The sequence below is a fragment of the Uranotaenia lowii genome, chromosome 2 (assembly GCF_029784155.1).
Source record: "Uranotaenia lowii strain MFRU-FL chromosome 2, ASM2978415v1, whole genome shotgun sequence".
In the NCBI taxonomy this organism is placed as follows: Eukaryota; Metazoa; Arthropoda; class Insecta; order Diptera; family Culicidae; genus Uranotaenia; species Uranotaenia lowii.
The window spans coordinates 269,142,961-269,162,964 of record NC_073692.1 but is presented as its reverse complement, the minus strand read 5'-3'; the positions used below and the strand labels follow the sequence as shown (position 1 = coordinate 269,162,964).

Genomic DNA, 20,004 nt, shown 5'->3' with positions numbered 1-20,004 from the left:
AGAAATGTAATACTTTTTACCATTAAAAATCTTGGCTTCAATGCTCTAATCGCTCTTGCTATGCCCAAAAGCGCAATCTGCAGACAGTTTTGTTTTTTTAGCTATTAATTCAATGCATTCCTTGACGTTCAATAATTGTGATAAATGCCACCAAATAATGACATTCTGATAAGCCATATTTTGCTAATGAGTTGTCAAAGGTGAATTCAAAACATCTGAAATATATTTTCATTTACTGCTTGGTAGATTAAAAAAGAGTTGTTTTAAAATTCTAAACGAATGCAAGATCATTCTCTGTTACAAACCAGTAAATTAATGAATTAGTCTATGTTGACTTTGAAAATAATCTCCTACATGCTCTGATTATTTTAAACATATCAGATCATACAAACAATTGTTATTTCGTTTAGATAAATGATGCCTTACATTTCACATTCGAATAGAAATCTACGGGAAAGTTGCAAATTGTCAGTACTAATGAAAAGGTTTTTCAATAACAATGCAGTTAAAAATATAATCATTTTCCAAATATCAATGCACTTAGCATCCATGAACACTCAAAAAATCAAAACACGAACATCTGTGTATCGCTTTTCCACAGGACGAATTTGTCGATAATAGTACCAGAAAATTGCGTTTATCGTGCGCCCTTCTCAAAATCGATTCTGTTCTCCCATAGTTTGAGGTTAGGGCTGAGGCCTCATGCTAAGTGGTGTTCGTGTAGAACTGTCAATATATCCTAATACAATGTAAACATGGCAAAACAAAATTTGCAAAAAACCTCAGTGTATTTCCTCTGAACCACTATGGCTGATGGTAAATCACGTTTAATTTTCGCTTTACCATTAAGCTTTTTTAAAAAGTTTTTCTAATGTTCCGCTTTTTTCGGCGATGTCCCGCTTTTTTTTCGTGAAATGTCCCGCTTTTTTCTGAAAGTATCTGGTAAGCCTACCCTAACCTCACTTCAGCTTAAGCAACTTATCTGTAGGTGCAAATATAGTCATTAAGTTTTGAAATAGAGATACATGCTCTAGGCTGGATTTTCAAAAGCACAAAAGTGACTATCACAATACTGAAATTACTGGAGTTACATTTTCAATGCTTGCGCTTATTCGCTCTTTATGAATCTGAGAATTTACCGTATGGCTCATAAACAACATTATTATATTTTTCTGATAAAAAGTATTGAAATTAAACATATTTATTCAAATTAGAAACATTTTTAAAAGTTACGTTATATTGAGGCAAAAGTTGCTTTATATTGGGTTACGTTATATCGAGGTTGCTTTAAAAAGAGGTTGCTTTATATCGAGGTATTACTGTAATATGCAAAGTATTATGAAAAACCAAAAGTACGGTTCTGTTTATCTGGCAAAATGTTTTGCGAAACAAAAAAGTAGTGAAATCCTTAAGCAATTAGTAAAGTAGCAATGTTATATTGAAGAAGCATTCGGAAGAACTTTATGCATGCTTGTGAGGTTGCATTTGCACCTGCTGTTTTTTTTCTCTTGAGTAAAAAAAAAATACGAGGTACCGATTAGTGATGTTTCAAATCTTTGAATTCAATCGGTTTCAAGATCACCGGAACCAGGAAAAATTGGAAGACAGCATCGGTGGAAACTTATCACTTATCAATGGGAGTTTGGTGAGATCGTTTCTTTTAGAAAATTATTTCTAAATCATATTCGTTTTATTTTTTTGTTTATTCATCCTATTTGCCAAATAGGTTTTCCCATACAAAAATCCTTCCCCCACCTTCCTGAATACAACACCCTGGGTCGCATGGGTTCCCTGCACCTGAAAAGTTCTTTTCGTTATATCAGAATATCCCCATTATGATTACATTGACTTGTCGCGGTGTGCATTAAGTTACCACATTTATCTTCAAAATCAACTCTTGAAATGAGTGTTGTATCCAGATACTCATTTTGGCATCTTGTGTTGATTTTAATTATGAGTTGTACCTTGTGTATCAGCCAATGCAAGATGTGTGTAGTCACCCAATGCTATGCTATGCTATGCTAATTTTCATTTGGAAAAAATACTCGAGTATGTTTTTACATAACAAGATGAAAACAATTTCCAATCTGTCGTTGCATTTGGTTGGAAGTATCCCGTTCGTGTTTTATGAACAGTTGAATTGGCAGTCGCTTTAGAAATTAACGATGAGTATATTCCTAACAATCAAATATAGTTCCAAGATCAGAAGAAAAAAAAATGACGTTCTTCAAATTTGTGTCAAAAAGATCCATTCAGCAGAATGTAGCGTTCACTGTTATTCAAAGGTTTATACACGTTATGCTACTTCAAAGCTATTACGCTAAGTTAGAACGAAGGAATGGCTTTGATTAAACATTAACAACTTATTCTTAAATTTATTATAGAACAAAATTTTCCGGAGCAGTCTCCCAGCAAACATTTTTGTATCTATATTCTTATGCTGTTTTGATAAACGTTCCACATATATTAAAGAAAAATAAACTTGAAAAAATAGAATTTTCCTACCAAAGTGGAGGCAATGTACATACAAAAATTTCATTTCTTTTTAAAGCGACTAAAACTACACCAAATGGGCGTTATCCGACTCCTTATTCGTACCTGTCGGAAGAATGCAAAAGATCGGAAGATTTTGCTTTCATAGCCTTCAAATCGTTGCCAACGACATTTTTTCCAGTTATTTTATTGGTCAATATTACTTGATTCCCATCTGATTTTTAGCCATCTAGATGCACTATTGGTTGCAGAGAGAACATTACGATGATTTTTCACTTAAAACCCGCGCGAGAGCAAAATAATTTCAAACTTTACAAGCATGGCGGACTTTCTATCATATCCGATTTAAACTGACTTCAGACGACATTTTATACGATCTTTTCACTATGTAGTTGGAATTGCGATTCGCCACACCATTATAAACGACTTATGTTGACATTTCTGTCATTTTGACCCGAACTTGGAAGGTTAATTAATTTTTGAAAAGTGTAACAAAGTTCACCGGGTCAGCTTGTCTTGAACTATAAATCTTATGTTCTGTGTTGAACATATTTCTTATATTTTTCAATGAGATGCAAGTTTTCATCGAATTGCTAACAACGGCCGTGATAAAGTAGTGAGGGCTCAAACCTTCTATGACTTTGTTCATGAGATCGAATCTCATCCAGGCATGTATAATGGTTTTATCATTGTTGTAAAAATTCATTTCTTTCAATTATTCAACAAATTTTCGAATGATGAGAAATTTATTTTTTCTACGAATAGGATACAGTTTTTTGTAGTTTTGTTGTGTAGTTTTCTTTAAGGATTCCTTAGCTATTGAAAAATCGTGAATGAACATTGCCAGAAAACTACTAAATAACTTTGTATCGTGTATTTCTGCCTCATATCTTGGAATTCCAAGGTGTTAAAATTGGCTCCAGTTAGTAACCTATTTTGGTGAGTTTTTAAGGAATTATGCTTATCTGTAAAAGCTGATGATCGTGGCGTAGCAGATATTGTTCAAGAAGTAAGAAGAGTATTTCAATGGTCATGAGATCGAATCCCGATAATGGCGTACCTAGTACTCTTTCCTTGAGTTGACGCCACGCAATCGTAATCTGGACTTCTCTCGGTTTAGTTTCACGCTCCGAGATTTTTTTGGGCGACGAACGTGTTAATAAAATATTAAGTTTAACTGAGATCCTGTATATGTGTGTAATCATAGACGGATTTCGCGCCAACTCGACACAGTATCTGGAATGACCCTCTCAGAATTGAATGAAACTTCACGTGTACTCCTCACGTAGTTAAGGCCTTTGCATACTAAGTTTTCCCAAAAAAAGATCTATACTAGCATTCGAAAATGGCCAAACTTTTCGAGCCATTTTTTATGGAAATTTTGAGCTCTAAAATCACAATTCCTACACATATGTGGTCTACGAGAGAGTTTTAGAAAAATAATTAAATTTTTAGAAAAAAAAAATATTGGAAAAAAATATTTTAAAATCCTACACTGAGAAAAATGCATTCTATAACTAAAACTCAATTTTCAAAAAAAAAACCATCTCAGAATTTGATGATTTTTTTTAAGACGGGTAGTACAAATGCCTATAAGTCGTCCATACATTTCAATGTATGCATATTAAGGGAAGCAAGTTTTTCTGACAAAAACTTTTTCATGATTTTCTTGTTAATCATGTAGTTTATTTTTTCAGTGTAGATTTTTAACCTTCATTTCAAAAACTGCTTCGTTGAATTGATTGTACTGATTTCGAAGAAATAAGAGCTTCGATTGTAATATTGTGAATTTGAATAAAATTTTTAGAAACGTCGCTGGTGAACTGGCACAAAACACAGACTTCCGACAATCTGGTACTTCACTTTTCTTTGTCGGAAGTCTTTCGGAAGTCGGAAGTCCGGACTTCCGAAGTAACATTTAGTGCTGACGCTATTATAATTGATGGTAAAAGTAAGGGGAAATCCTAGACTGTAAATAATGCAAACTAAAAACTTAAAGTCGATTTAAAAAAATGGTCATCTCAGAATTTGATGAATTTAGTTTTTGGCGGTGGGGAATAATGTGGTCTATAACTCGACTGAACATCGCAAAGTGAGCACTCTTGAGGGGAAAAAAAGTTTTCTAAAAAAACTTTTGTATAAACCAAAAACGAAAAAATAATTTTTTGGGTGTATATTGATAAAATTTAATTAGAAGCAAAACATTTTAGTAATCCATTGACTCTGGGCATGTTTAAAAATCAGAACTAACATAAAACATATTATCGCATTAATTGTAGATGGGGCAGGGTTTCTGTTTGATCAAACAAATAACAAATAATATTAAAAATCTATGCATGCATTTACTTTATTTTGTTGCCTTATCAAATAAACTAAAAATTTTAGGGTCATCTTCATAATTAAAATACTTTTAGCAGCAATTTGGTGTTTATTTATATAAATAAACATCAAATATTTTTCGTTTTTCTTAAAAACATTTTTGTTAAAAAAACTTTTTCCTTTAAGAGTGCTCACTTTGCGATGTTCGGGAGAATTCTAGTCCACATTATTTCTTACATTCATCGAATTTTGAGATGGCCATTTTTTTAATCGACTTTAAGTTTCTAGTTTGCATTTTGTGTAGGATTTCCACTTACTTTTACCATCAATTACTACAATCGAAGCTCTTATTTCTTCGAAATCAATACAATCAATCCAACGAAGCAGGTTTTTTAAAAAAAAAGTTAAAAATTTACACTGGTAAAATAAATAAAATGTTAAAAAAAAAAATCACGAAAAAAATTTTGTTGGATAAACTTTTTTCCCTTAAATATGCATAAGCTGCAAGTTTGGACGACTTGTAGGCCTTTAAATTACCCGGCTTAAAAAAAAATCATGAAAGATAAAACTTTTGCGACTGTTGTTTTTAATTTTGGAAAATTTTTGGCTTTCAGTCAGATTATAAAAAAAACAGCGTTTTCCTATTTCATCCGACGTTTCGGCGTAATTTATTGCGCCGTCTTCAGGGTTTTATAGGGTGCTATTTCATGAGACACAACATTTATAGACAAGAAATAGCACCCTATAAAACCCTGAAGAAGGCGAAATGCATTACGCCGGAACGTCGGATGAAATAGAAAAAACGCTGTTTTTCTTAAATAATTTGACTGAAAGCCAAAAATTCTCCAAAAGAAAATTCTAAGTTGGAATTTTTTTGGAAATTGAATTTTAGTTTTTGAAATGCATTTTTCTCAGTGTAGGATTCCATAAAAAATTCAATATTATTTTCTAAAAATTTAATCATTTTTCCAAAACTCTCATGAACCACATTTGTGTAGGAATTATAATTTTCGAGCTAAAAATGTTTATACAATTTTTGCCTGAAAAGTTAGGCCCTTTCCAAATGTTAGTCTAGATAATTTTGGGAAAAATAAGTATGCCAAGTTGCTTTACAAAGTAAGATCTTTATGCCCACAAAGTTTCATTGAATTCTAAAAGGATTATGCCAACTTCGTGGCGATTTGGCTTGAAATCCGTCCATAGAAAAAATTTCGATATGTTGTTAGTTCGCTTTCAATTGGAACTATAGAAAGATTGAATTCATAATTTCAGTTTAGTCCTCCAAATCTACCTTGTAGATGATCAGCAAAATAAACAATATATAACCGAAATGTTTGGTTTTAGAAAAGATGCCTATCAAAATTTTGATAAGTCTGGTCCGGCCCGGTTGCCTGAATATCATTGAAAAAGCCCAGATTTTGCCCGGATTTGTTCAATTTGCCCGGATTTTGGTCGACAATTTTGAAATCAAATATCCGGCCCGGATAAGTGCTATAAAAATTCTGGCAACCTTAGTCCATCTAGAGTGGAGCTACATGAAGCTGCATGCAAATGGAACAAAAAGTCGTGCTAACGTATTTTTATTCTAAACAAATCATCAAATTGGGTGTATTTCATTGAACTTTAGTTTGATTAAATTAATGTGTTTAAATATCCCACAAGCGCAATATTTCGAACTACTGGCAATCATATAAAAAAAAATTCTTGTTATAGTGAAATTCAACTGAAATTTGAATATTTAATTTAAATAAGTCAAAAACAAGGAAATGCGAATTTTCAACTCAGTTCTTTTTATCTTAATGCTAGACTAAGTATTGCAAATTTTTAAATAACTTTTGACAAAGCTCACATTTCACTGAATATTTAGTGTTTATGCGCAGTTCCGCTTCCCCTCACCAGTTTCCAGTTTCATCTCGGTGGTGATGCTGTTGATGATGGGTTGGCGCGTTACACATTTTCAATGTCGAATCTCGTTGCAATGTTAAAGGACAAGGGCGTCGATGGTGCGGATTTTCTCCCTTCTCCCTCTGTTTATCTTCCGCCGGATGTGTTGAACGAACCATGTTGCTGGTCGCTGCTGGCTGGGTCATGCTGAGCTATGCTATGCTGCTGAGTTAAAAAACAGAACGATTCACAGAATTTTCGGGGAAATGTATGCTCCAGCACACCGATGCATTTCGCCATTCTAGAGAGCTCTGCCCGGCACACATTCGAAGGGACGACGACAACGACGACGCACACAAACGACGAAGAGCACCTACCGAAATTCTCATCAAAAATGCGCAGCTGAGAAAAAAGGGCCACCAGAACAGAACCAAGCAGATGATGATGTCGTTTTCGAATGTTGCTGTTGTTGTTTTTTCTTTGTTGTTATCGTTGCTGAAGTTGCGGAGAGTCGAACTTGTGACGTCGCACTGCGATTACACACTCGGTACCTACTTACATTTTGTTTCCCTTCTGTTCATCCTCCAGTTCGCTTTTCGGGGGTCAATGAACTCTCGCCGAATTGGCGCGCGCGAGGTGGGTTTTCGATCTCTTCTGTGGGTTGGTCCTCCTTCCGTACGGCAAGGTTCGGTGAGAAGTGAGGAGGAAAAACTGAAAACCCGGGAGAGAATTGTGTCTCTTTGCGAACAAAGAGAGGAAAGGATGGCACGCGTGAGGAAAAGTTGAACCTTGCAGAAATGATGTTTGGTGCTGAGATGATGTTATGATGAATGATGATACTTGCTCATTGAAATTTTAGCCATATTTGGGTCAAACTGAGTCGGATTGACATTGACAAATTAAATATCGTAAGTCATATTTGATTTCTTTATGATGACATTTCTCGCCGCCTGAGTGGTGCAAGGACTAATGCTAGAATGCCGCTGAAAGATCGAGTGGGTCAGCTGTTGCCAGATCGAACAGATCAGCTCAAACGTTGTGCTGAGCATTTTGAACAACTCTTCCGAGTCACAAAAAGGTATGGCCAATAGAACTCGCAGCTCGAAGCGCCAACAGTAAGTCGCATAAGCGCCCTAGTTGACTGAAATACAAGCGGCAATCAAAACCGAAATCCGAGAAAGCGCCTGGGATCGATTGCATCCCTTCTGAAATGCTCAAAGCCGACCCTGCCTTGTCAGCACAAATATTGCATCTTCTTTTCGCTGACCTTTAGGATACTGCAACATTCCCGGCCGACTGGATGCAGGGTATCCCCGTATCGTCCCGCAGAGAGAAGACCTGACCGAGTGCGGTAACTGGCGAGGCATAACTTTGATCTGTACCACTCTCAATGTACACTCCAAAGTGATCTTGAACAGGATCCAGGAGAAAATCGACGCTACACTCCAACGGCAACAAGCTGGTTTCCGATCCGAATGATCATGTGTGGACCACATGACAACGCTACGAATCATACTGGAACAAATCAACGAATTCCAGGACTCTCTTCTGCTGGTGTTCGTTGATTTCGAAAAAGCATTCGACCGACTTAATCACGGAAACATCTAGGCGGCTCTTAGGCGACGAGGAGTCCCAGAGAAATTGATCCTTCTCATCGAATGCTGGTCTTCGATGAGAAGGATCAATTTCTCTGGGCATTCCTGCAAGGTCCTGCATGACGGTGTCTTTTCTGATCCAATCCCGGTGACTGCTGGAGTAAGACAGGGATGTATCTTATCACCATGAGATGATCTTGATGAGATCTTGACTGGATCGATCAACTGTAGACCAAACCGAGTGAAATCCTTCAACAATGGAGCAGCTGAAGGACCTTGCCCTTGCTGCCGGTATTGTTTTGCTCGCCCAAAGACAACAAGACATGCAGAGCAAACTCGACGACCTCACCGAAAGCTCCAAGGCAGCAGGTCTCAAAGTCAATGTCGGAAAAGCCAAGTCGATGAAAATCAACACAGAAATTCCTTTTAATTTCATGGTAGCTGGGCAACAAGTTAAGAAAGTAGAGTACTTCCACAGTATCTTGGCAGCCAGATAACATCTGATGGTGGCACCAAGAAAGACATCGAAACCCGGATAAGAAAAGCCCGATTTGCGTTTGCGTGTCTCCGAAACATCTGGCGCTCACGCCAGATCTCTCTACGAACAAAAATCCGGATCTTCAACTCAAACGTCAAATCCATATTGTTGTACGGTGCGCGTATGCGGTAGCGACGCGAAAACTGCAAATATTTGGGAATCGCTGCCTGCGGAATATTATCCGCGCTTGGTTCGGGATTCAGGAACGTAAGTGGAGATGGATTGGGCACACGCTGCGAAAAGATTAAAACGAGATTTGAAGGCAACGAAGAAGAAGCAGGCCCAGACGCTCTTGTTGGCGTATTCTAGCCGCTGGTATCGGCACAGTTGACGAAAACCTTGGCTGGCAGCAGGTGAGGTCGCTGGTTCTAGATCGTCAGCAGCGATGGTCTTTTTGTTTATGGTTCAGAGTTCAGCTTTCAATGATTGAGACGAATATTTGTCACACTATTTTTCTTTTAGAACGAACAAAAAAAACAGGATCTCAATGAAACTTAATGTTTCCCCGAAGAGATTCCTTTAACTTAACACTAAGCGTACATCTTTCGAGGAAATGATGGATAGCATCTTTTTTTTTTAATAATTGAGCAGGGAAAAGCCCCCGGGAGTTGGTCTCTCTTGCAGCACCATTCTCCCGAAGGCATAAAACCTCCTCACATTTATTGATCATGTTTGATATCTTTTCAAAACTAACATTATTAAGAATCTTTAGAATTCACAATTTCTTTTCAAGACTATTTCATTAAATTGGCGGTTCTGCAGTTGCGGCATGTGGTTGGCGGTTTAGTAGTGGGCGGTTTTGTAGTGTGGTGGGCGGCGGTGGCTGGAAGATAGGGGATATAAAGAAAAGTCGTATTGTGGCGATTTGTGGCAGGTTTGATAATTTTGGGTGAGGAAATTGCTTTTTCCAAGGCCCTCAGTGAGATTACTCTCTGTTACTCATCTTACAAATGCTAAAACCACTAACCCATAGAAAGGGTATTATGTATGCCGTTACCGGGATTCGATCTCATGCCCGTTGGCTTAGAAGACTTGAACAATATCCTTTACGTCACGAGCCATTTGGGAGTGTTCCTGGAGGTCTGAAGAGATAATTAAAATTTATAAAACCTTATGTAAATATTTGAAAAGAGCAGAGCATTCTGAAGTCGTCTTACATTTCTAATGTCCTTTAACACGTTCATAGCCCTGGAACCCACATTCGTGTGATGGGTGTACATATTTCCTGGGAGGTCCCTTACTTACTTACTTAATGATACCGCGCCGATCCTCTGGTGCATAGGGCCGTGGTAAAAGACCTCCACTGTTGACGATCCGGAGCCAGCGTCTTCACCTGGTCCCAGTCAAGATTCTCGTAGACAGTTCGGATTTCAGCGGCTAGGCTTCGCCGCCACGAGTTTCTGGGTCTGCCTCTTCTTCAATTTCCTTCTGGATTCCATTCTAGCGTCTCTCTGCAAATCTCGTTTTCATCTTTTCGCAGCGCGTGCCCAATCCATCTCCACTTACGTTCCCGAATCTCGATTCGGTTGCCTGGGACTCCCAGGCTGGGAGGTCCTGTAACATAAAAAATGGGTGACGCTCTTCAACTCATATTAGCCGCTCAGTTTAGCCACACGGTGCAAAGCTGGAAGCTCTCATTCTTTGTTTTGTCGCTCCGAAAATTTTATTGGGCCCGGCTAGAAAAACCACCAAAATGAGCATGGCGACGAACGTGTCATCTACACATAACCTTACATTTTCACGTACATAGTTTGAAATTTATTCCATTAAATCGAATTTTTTTAAATCCCTTCTTAACAAAAGCGAATCTGTACAGAACCATTTTTCCAAAAAATTTCATTATGGGTATTCGTAATTCGTAAGAAGCTTTATTCTAACTATCGATCACATTTTTATGTGCCTATACACTGAGGTTTTTTCTACGGGGTTTTTTTACACGGTTTTTTTACGCGGCTTTTTTTACGCGGATTTTCGAATAAACGCGGATTTTCGAATTAACGTGGTTTTTTTACGCGGATTTTCGAATTAACGCGGTTTTTTTTTACACGGATTTTCGAATTAACGCGGTTTTTCAGAGAAAATATTCTATGACTTTTTCAAAGGAAAACACTTAGAATCTTTTTGTAGTTGGGAAAATCTTAGCTCTGAGACTAAGAACGTGATACATGAGATCTGTGACCTGAGACCTGAGACATGAGACCTGAGATTTGAGACCTGAAATATGAGACTCGAGATCTGAGACACGAGACATCAGACATGAGACCTGAAACCTGAGACCTGAGACATGAGACATGAGACCTGAGACATGAGACATAAGACCTAAGACATGAGACCTGAGACATGAGACCTAAGACATGAGACATGAGACCTGAGACATGAGACATGAGACATGAGACGCGGATTTTCGAATTAACGCGGATTTTCGAATTAACGCGGTTTTTTTACGCGGATTTTCGAATTAACGCGGTTTTTTTTACACGGATTTTCGAATTAACGCGGTTTTTTAGAGAAAATATTCTATAACTTTTTCAAAGGAAAACACTTAGAATCTTTTTGTAGTTGGGAAAATCTTAGCTCTGAGACTAAGAACGTGATACATGAGATCTGTGACCTGAGACCTGAGACATGAGACCTGAGATTTGAGACCTGAAATATGAGACTCGAGATCTGAGACACGAGACATGAGACATGAGACCTGAAACTTGAGACCTGAGACATGAGACCTGAGACATGAGACATAAGACCTAAGACATGAGACCTGAGACATGAGACCTAAGACATGAGACATGAGACCTGAGACATGAGACATGAGACATGAGACCTGAGACATGAGACATGAGACCTGAAACCTGAGACATGAGATATGAGACCTGAGACATGAGACCTGAGACCTGAGACCTGAGACATGAGGCATGAGACCTGAGACATGAGATCTGAGACCTGAGACATGGAACATGAGACCTGAGACATGAGACCTGAGGCATGAGACCTAAGACCTGAGACATGAGACGATCTGAATTCCACACTGTCAAATAAGCCTCATTATATTCTACTATTCTTTTAATCGAATTGATTTTGTTTTTTATTTTAAAAATAAACTATCATTGTACGCAAATTTTTAAATAATCATGGTTCTTACGCGTTTTTTAGTAACCTGCTTTTTTGTTTGAATTTTTTAATTAAAAGGGATTTTTTACGTGGATTTTCGAATTAACGAGGTTTTTTTTACGCGGATTTTCGAATTAACGCGGTTTTTTTTACGCGGATTTTCAAATTAACGCGTTTTTTTTACGCAGATTTTCGAATGAACGCGGTTTTTACGCGGGACGAAATACCGCGTAAAAAAACCTCAGTGTACTTAAGTTGCATAAAATTGTATCAAGGGTGGCATTATGTATGATTCAAATAATTCCCAAGATTCAAAAACAAATACACTTTTTGATGGCTTTAAACGATGTTTAAAGCTTGTACTCGTGAATTTTTCAGTTAAAACCAAAACATTTTTAGTCAATGTTTCGAAAAATATAAAACATATGATAATCACCTCTAAAAAACAAGCTCTAAATTTATTTGTTAGATTTTTAATTACGATTTTCTGGTGAGAAAAAAAGATGAACATTCACTAATATTCAAATCAAAATTAGGCAGTTGCCTTCAGTAGAAGGCATATAAGATTTAAATCAAAAATAACTGTTTGAAAATTCAAACCATATGTTAGAAGAAGAATTAATCGAAACCGGAATTAATCTTTTCTTTTTCATTTGTGTTGCGTAAATTACACGACTTATGCCTAAGACCAATATTGAGATCCAACCTGACACTTCCTTATATCTCAGTATTGAAATCACATGAGAAAGCATTTATGATGCTGTTTTGGTTTGACAATCTGAATTCAAATCTTTTGTAAACCTAAAAAACCGATTTTGTATCAATTTGTTTATTTTTCGTTTAATTAAAGATTTAAAGTTGTCTTAGATGTTGTAGTTTAAGAGTTACAATGCTTTGAAGAAATAAATTTTAGGAGAACTCTTTAGAAAAAGTTATAACTTTTTATGACATCACAAAAGAGTGTTTTTAAGTTTTTGATATTAAATATTTTATTTTATTAATCAACTTTGTTGAAGAATTCAAAATGGTTTGGTTTTATACTTTAAGCAATCACTAAGATCCAATTTTGGGAACATTTTCTAAATAATTCTATATTTTTCCAAAAGGGGAAAGATAAACCAAAAGAGACTTTCTGTAACTCGTTTCTGAAGTCCAAATTTTCTCGTTAAAGTCAAGAAAGTTAATCACTGATATAAAACCTTGAATTAGAATATATAAGTTACATTATACAGTATTTTGGATTTTACCTTGATTTAAAGCGTCCACAAATTCATCAAATTACTGTGTGTCATTATTTCTACACTTTTTTTTGGCAAACGTAAAGTTGAAGGCTGGAAATTTTTAATGGATTCATTCGATAACATATAAAGTTAAATATATTTTTAACTTCAATCCACTTGATGGATTTATTGAAGAAAAAAAAACACAAGTCTCAAGCCAAAAACAGTCGGTACATTACTATTACCGTAGACAATTTCCCAATGGGCCTTAGTCACGCAACAGTGTTCAAGAAGGACAATTTCTTTCTAACAGACTAAATAGTCTGTCTGCCGAAAAATTGATTAGGTTTCCCCGCCTTCATCAGCTAGAAAGAAAACATTGAATGGGAATCAAATTACCGCAATCAATAATGCGCTGAAGTTGACATGAATTGCAATCATTTACTCGTGCATAAACGTTCAGAAATGTTACAGGAATGTTTTCAAAATTATTAAAAATCGGCTTTTCGGAAGGAAAATATCAAATTTAAATAAATTATAATGAAAAAAAAAACTATGTGTTGCCAAAATCCAACGTTTTTTTTTTAAATTTTTTTAACTTGTTTCAAAAAGTAATCCATTGCTGTTATCATTATCTTAGTTTTTCGTAGATTTTTTTTCAATTTTTATTTTTATTATTTTTTATCATGTGAAAACAATCAGAACTTATTGTATTTACAATGTTTTTATTAGCAGTCGTTTATCATATTTGTATTTTTTTTTTTAATTTTTTATCATTTTTTTAATTTTTTTTTGTTTGGATTTTTTTTTCATTTTCGAATACTTCCATTATGTTTGTTCTTGAATGTTGATTAAATATAACAAAGTTACTAAAAAAAGCGTAGAATTCCAAAAATGACAAAAATAATAAGAATTTCATTATGTTTATAGAAAAAAAAACAAACAGAAAATAAAAAATCCCAAAAAAATGGAAAATGACTCAAATTATTAATATGTATGAAAAAATATCAAACATTATTACGGATGTAAAGAAAATGCGAAATGTGGCTAAAACATGATAAATAATAATGAAAAATGATTTGAAATTGTCAAAAAGTGTAAAAAAAATGACGCTAATGATAATAACAATGGTTTATTTTAAGCAAGAAGTAAAAAAAAAGTTGAGAAAAATACCGTTCGATTTTGGAACGATTGTTATTGAAATTTTAACATCAGAGTAAACCGAATAAACATAAAAAATGGTTTCAATTTGCAAATGTCAAAAACAGATAATCGAGAAAAAAAATCCAATGAGAAGAAAGTGCACTCCAAAAGGGAAAATTCTCGTCGTGTTTTTTCTTGGTAGCCCGACTACGAAAGCGGAAAACGCATGAGGAAAAAATAACAATCCACTGCACGATATTTTGTAATCGTTTCGAAAAAAAAAAATAAGAATATAGGAAAGAGGGGGACACGGAATATGGTATGTAAACAAAACCACGCATCGATGTGTTAATGAACTTTAACGCAGGATGGTATGCGTGAGAAATTCTTCTCGCCCGAAAGAGAGAAACACAAAAACAAACACCCGCTGGTAGTTGTGTGCTCTCTTTAATTTTTTGATTTCTCACCAGTCGAACATCCCTTGTTTTCGTCCAGTTGTGAAATATTATGAAGTCTTATTTTGATTAGTTAATAGTGATAATAATACTAATCATAAACAAAGTAGCCAAAGCGTTATTTATTAGTTATTTCGCCGTTTTTATTTATACTAAACTGCATACTCAGTAGCATTGTTGAATTTTAGTACAAGAACATTTCCCACACTACCAAAGCTGATTTTCGGTTGTCAAAAAATTTCGCCTTGGCACACATATTCCAACATACCAACACAATCACATGACGTAGCATGAGGAAAGTACAGCTACATGCTGCTGATGTTGTTGTTGATGATGATGATGTCGTTCCATTTCGTTTGCCGGTTCTTCTGCCGGGGTTAATGAACGCCGAACGACCTAGCCGCTGCGATAGGTACGATTGTGTGCGATTTTTTCGATTGGATTGGAATTGGAAGTGGAGCCGATCCGATGATACAATCATGACAGCAGCACGAACAATAATAACAGAGCAAGAAATTTATATTGAGAGCGCGGAAGGAAAGCATTATTGCTGTCATTTGACGGTTCAGCTTGTAGTGACAGATAGCTTGTCTTATTATGCTGCATAATTTATTAATGTCTTTAAAACCAAGCATGATGAGCGAAATGAACTTTCTCAGCAGTTGATGTTTATTTTTCAGTACAAAATATTAGATTTTCCCATAAATACCTAAAAGTTCAAATTTACTCATGTAAACGTTACTTAAAAAATCTGCAAAAAATCATGGATGAGTTTTGAAGCAAAACGAAGCTTTTAAGACCCCAGAGTCCCAGAGAGAAATTCAAAAATGACCTCAAATCGACTCAGTAGATTTTCTACTACAACGAAATCGTAGGCTTTGAAAAAGGTAAAAATCAATCCGAAAACATTGTGATTTTTTGGCAACACTCCATAAAATTTCTATACTCAAAAAAAATCTTCACATGAAGGCTACACAGAAAAGTACATAAATATTAGCCACCTTGAAAATAACGTGAAATTTACGTGGAATTTGCCGTGAATCTGGAATTCACGTAATATTCTTATGAGTCAAAATTTACTTTAAGCGTACACTCCTTCTTTCTTTCTTTCTTTACGGATGGCTCAAAAATCGGAAATATTGTTTGGGCGGGTATAACAGGTCCTGGTTCAAACATTTCAATTTTTATGGATTATTGGGTGACAGTTTTTCAAGCCTAAATCTTTGCAAATTAGAATTTTTGAACATTTTTTTTTAAACAAACACACACATATAGCAATCTTACATCGTACAAATGCTAAAACCACCAGCCCACAGAAAGAGTGTGCCGTGACCGAGATTCGATCTTATGACCTCTATCTTAGAAGACTTGAAAGCTATCCTCTATGCCTCGTTTGGCGGATGGGTACTAGAAAACGTCTAAAAATTCATTGATCTACCCAAATATTCCGTAGAAGCATGATTATTCACTTTTAAACAGTGAATTTTCAGAAATATTCTTGATTTCTGTAGAAAAAAACTTAAGTGGTACTATTCTTATTTCACACTCTTTTATCAACCATAACCAAAATTTAAAAATTAAAGAAAGACAAACACCGTCTTAGACGATTTTCCAGGCTTTACAGACTGGATAAATGACGTAGAAAACTTAAGATCAACATTAAACATCAGCGATTTCCAAGCTAACCAATCGACCACCCAGACGTAATATCAAAAATTCAGAAACTTCGTTAAGTAGTGATGCCAGAAATGATAAATTAGCTTATGATTTGATTTCCTTTAAATGTGAAAAAAATAATAAAATTGTTGAAATAAGTCAACCAGACAAATGAATTCCAAAAAAATATAACGTAACATGTGACAACCCAAGTAACACCGGTTGTTTTGTAAGACTCTTTAAGCCTCTTATGAAACCTAAACTTGGTCTAGTAGCCTGCTTTGAAACTTTAAATGTTACTTGGGAATTATGCTGCCAACAGCAGTTTAGGATAAAAGCTTGATTTAAAATCAATTTTTGTTTATGGTGTGTTATTTCTGACACTAGGTTTACGGGCTTTTTAGCTATATACCTATCATTAAGGAACCAATTGACAAATTTGACGCATGGAAAAAACATATGTTTCAAATTATTCAGATTAAATCAAGATTCAACTTTCTTCAAGCCCACTAGTGATATTGGGAATTGCAAAAAAGTTAGAAGACATATCTTTTTTTTTGCCGTTCGATAGAGATAATTTTGTAATGATTTTTTCGAACGTTATATCTTTAAAACTATAAAATCAAATTCTAATCTGAAAAATGATTTGAATTTAAAATAATGAACTGATTCAAAAGCTGTTTTAATATGTGTAAATTTTTGTTTACAAATTATAACTTACTTTCTAATAATCAACGTACTCTCCATTTTTAAATCACTATATCATCAAACTTTACACCAATAGAATAAGGTCATTTTCGAATTTCCTTAACCCTAGGGTCTTAAAAAGTCCGTTCTGGTTCAAAACTCATCCATGATTTTTTGCAGAATTTTTAAGTGACGTTTACATGAATAAATTTGAACTTTTATGTTTGTATGGGAAAATTAATTAATTTGTTCAACATCATTTTTGTTTCTTATGTGGAACCGAGACAGCTTATGGTTTTTGTGCCAATTAATAAATTCTTAAAAGGAAATTTTCCGCTGAACAACTTTTTCGAAGACTGTAACTTCGTATCTTGTTAGGCAGAAAAGTTATTATTATGGGTATTTCTTTTGGCAATGAAAATCAATCAATTCAACTGACATCACTTCTTGTGCCTATCGATGTACACTGACAAAATATTTGACACATTAGTGTGTGAAATTTCACACATTTTGGAAATAATAAGACCAACACATTAAATGTGTGAAGGTACCGCTGCACACTAATAGGAAAAACCGCTTAAGGAAACGAAATGTGAGCGTTTCACACATTATGAAAAAAAGCGTTTAAAACGGGAAAATGTGTGAAAATCGCATAATAGTTCAATTTAGGCAAACGGGAGGTTATAGTTAAACTTATTTTCATTCATATGGATATAAAGACAACATGATTTGTTATTTAGTTTTTTTTATTATTCCTCGGATTTTTATTCAATTTAAGCGCTGCGGAGGGAGCAATTCCATTAGCTTTTTCTACCAGTTAGAACAAGCCGACGATACCACCTGGATCTGAAAGAGAAATTAATGAATTAGTCGACTTAATTTTAAAATTTTAATGCTGTGGGTTTACTTGCCATTATTCTATTATAACTTGAGGAGACTTTCGGGACTGTTTGTGATTTCACACAGCTTTTTTTAATCCGCGAATTCGGATAATGTGTAAATTTTTGAACTTGCATGGTGTGTGAAAACCACACTCGAGTTTGACAGCTCCATATATTTGCTGATAATGTGTGAAACAATTTTGCAAAATGTGTGAAATGATTTATCATTGTACTGCTTGAAATGTAGTCATGCAATACCTCGCTAGGCACAAACAGTGATGTCAGTTGAATTGGTTGATTTTCATTGCCAAAAGACAAACCCCTATTAAACTACTAATAACTTTTCTGCCTAACAAAATACGAAGTTAGAGTCTTTGATAAAGTTGTTCAGCGGAAAATTTCTTTTAAAGAATTTATAAATTGGCACAAACACCATAAGATGTCTCGGTTCCACAGAAGAAACAAAAATCATGTTCTATAGTTGTCACTGAACGGGCCTAACGTGCCGACAGCATTGAACGCACTCGTATACACACAAAAAAAATCATAGTAAAATTACTAAATCCGTGGTTTATAAGAACAACACGCAACCATATTTTTGAGTCAATAATGTTTTGTTCTTGAAAATACTACGCGCATGGTAATTTTACTTTGTGTTGATTTTTGCTGCACATAGTAATTTTTACTGTATTCGTAGTAAAACGGTTAATTATAGCATGATTTGTTTTACTTTGTGCATAGCAAAATTAATATGTTTCATGATAAAGATTAGTATAAATTATGGCAGAAATGACCATTGTGAGCATGATTTGAAAAGCAAAATTACTATGCATCGTGATATAATTATCCCGAAGTGTAATTGATTTTACCCCGTATTATGATATTTCGGATGCTCGAATTAATAATGCATGTATGATTTGATGATGATGATGTGTTTATTAAACATTCCTCCAGAACTCCTACCTTGATGCCAAATTAATGAAACGGCACGCACCACGATTTAATTCATCGGATTTTTTCGGTATTGCCACAGCTTCCTGAAAATGAGTTTTAATATTAATTTGACAATTTAAAAAAACAGCAGAAGCTTACCTGCACTTTTCAAATCACATCGGTACCGTTCATGAATTTGTCAAACCTATTCGAAAACGCCCCCATATTTCCGGAACATAATTTTAACATTTTCTTTGTTCAGTTCGTCAATCTTCTGTCTATTACAAGTTCTTCCATTAGCTCACCGTCATCGATATTGCGCTGTTAGGATAATTTTCCGCCTGATCCTGCGAAACAAAAATTGGTTTCATTAATTTGTCACTTAGTAAAACAAAACAAAACTTACGGAAAATCATTATTGTATTCTAGTGAACCCCGTTTCACCTTGTCCGTATATTCTTCCCTTGGGGCAGAACCCAGCTACCATCATGGCATGTGTGGATGAAAGGGCGATCCAGCCGGACACACATATCGAAATAAGAGTTATCTTTATCTTGACCGGGAAGATCCTGTTAACAAACCGTATTAATTTGGCAATCCGAGCAGTTATCTTAATTCTTCATACTCACAATAATATTAACATTCCTCGTTGAATTCTCTTCCCGGATGGAATGTTCACGGATGTTGAGTGTTGACCGTTCACACTGCGCCGGACGATTTTTAAACAGTGCACTATATCGATGTCGTAGTATTATTGCCCAGATTTGTGGGGGAAAATACTAAATCATGGTTGAAAATATTAAATGATGGACATAGTAAAATAATCATGAAGCTGTATTTGAAAAACCCATGCAATTTTTTTCCGTGTAGATGACAGTTCTCAAATTGAGACGGTAAAAGAGGGAGAAAAGAAATCTGCAAATTGAGCGGGAAGGCTAGAAGCAAAACGTAGACAAAAAGTAAACAAACAAGAAACAAGTTAAATTCTAGTGGTGTTCGTATCATAGGTTAATTCTACGTTAAGGCTCTATTAGAAAAGAATTATTTCAAATTTACGTGCTTAGGTGAGATTTCGAGTGTAAGAAGCAATTT

General features: G+C 35.2%; 1 long non-coding RNA gene across 1 annotated transcript; it reads right to left on the bottom strand.

Annotated features, from left to right (window-relative positions):
* Positions 1–19,132: 19,132 nt before the first annotated feature.
* On the bottom strand, positions 19,133–19,608 carry LOC129749038 (uncharacterized). The gene is made up of 3 exons (XR_008737906.1): positions 19,542–19,608; positions 19,319–19,481; positions 19,133–19,259 (listed from the first exon to the last, which is right to left on the bottom strand). It is a non-coding gene; the product is annotated as an uncharacterized LOC129749038 (long non-coding RNA).
* Between the last annotated feature and the right edge of the window lie 396 nt (positions 19,609–20,004).